Here is a 1486-nt window from a genome sequence, read left to right on the forward strand (position 1 = left end):
GGGGTGTTTACCCCCCACTACAGGTCTGGCCTGACTTCACATACCACTTCAGGTCTGGCGAGTGAGGTCATAGGCCCTCACCTACGCACTTTGAGGCTATCAGCCCAAACGAACTCAATATATAGGCAAGACAACATTGTGTATGTTAGGCTCCCTTTCAAGGCGTCTAACAATGCACAAACAGCTAGCTTCCAAGGAACATGTAGTCTCTACACATAACCAGATCATCACCAGAGATATCCTGACACACAACACCATATTACTCGACAAATACAGTGACAACAGAAGACTGGACATGGGCGAGATATTATAGGTGAAGCAAAACCAAGCCAATCATCTGCAGCCAATTAATACCAAAATACACTCTGCCATCTTCAAGAACACAATGAAACATATAGTATACTGCCGCAGCCATCATGGAAATATTGGAGATTGGTAAGCTGTAATGGACCTATTGACCATTATATATATATATATATATATATATATATATATATATATATATATATATATATATATATATATATATATATATATATATATTTATACACACACACACACACACACACGTGTGTGTGAGTGTGTACACTTTTCAGTGGATGAAAATTATGAAACTCTAGGGATTCGGAACACCATATTTCATCACCTCTGATTTCATTGGGGTCATGAAATGGGGGCTCTGCAAAGTTTAGTGAGGCTTGCCCCAAGCGTCTGGCATCGAACCTTCAACAGACTGATATCAAAGACAGACATTTCCATTTATTGACATAGATATACATATATACAAAATGAGTAAATATAAATATGCAGTAGGTAATAAGCTAGTTAATATCATTCTCTGTATATGAACATTTAAACGTGTTAAAATTACTTTGAGACACAAGCGTGGAGAGCAACGTCTCTGTTCGTTTAAGTTCAATTAATGATTCACAAAGGGACCATGTGTAGTGTCAAAGGCAGGATACAACGATACGAGGCCATGCATTCCTGGTCGAGGCGAAACAGAGAATCTTCCTCACCCGGGGATTCAGTATGTGTGTGTGTGTGTGTGTGTGTGTGTGTGTGTGTGTGTGTGTGTGTGTGTGTGTGTGTGTGTGTGTGTGTGTGTGTGCGTGCGCAGCTCGCCACTCTTCCCCGAGGTGAGACATCGACTCATCTGCCCAGGGCTCCGGAGTGACAGAGATGAAACAGGGAGAGAGCGAGGACTTAATGTTGCCCTAGTCGCTATTTCCCTCATTCAGCGAGTTTCGTTCCCAGGAAGGTACAGACGACGCACATTCAAATGAACCGGTGACAGGAGAGGTACGAGCAGCAGTCCTGCATCAGCAACGTTGCAAAAGTCGTCACTCGCATGTTCTACCAGTTTGAGCAATGGCTTATCATGAGCTATAGGAAAGGGAAGCTCTCAGCCAGTTAACAGAAGTCCGTACACACAGAAATCACAATAGCGTGATGCATCAAATGAACAAATCCACAAGGGCCGTGA

Source organism: Procambarus clarkii, chromosome 94 (assembly GCF_040958095.1).
Source record: "Procambarus clarkii isolate CNS0578487 chromosome 94, FALCON_Pclarkii_2.0, whole genome shotgun sequence".
Taxonomy (NCBI): domain Eukaryota; kingdom Metazoa; phylum Arthropoda; class Malacostraca; order Decapoda; family Cambaridae; genus Procambarus; species Procambarus clarkii.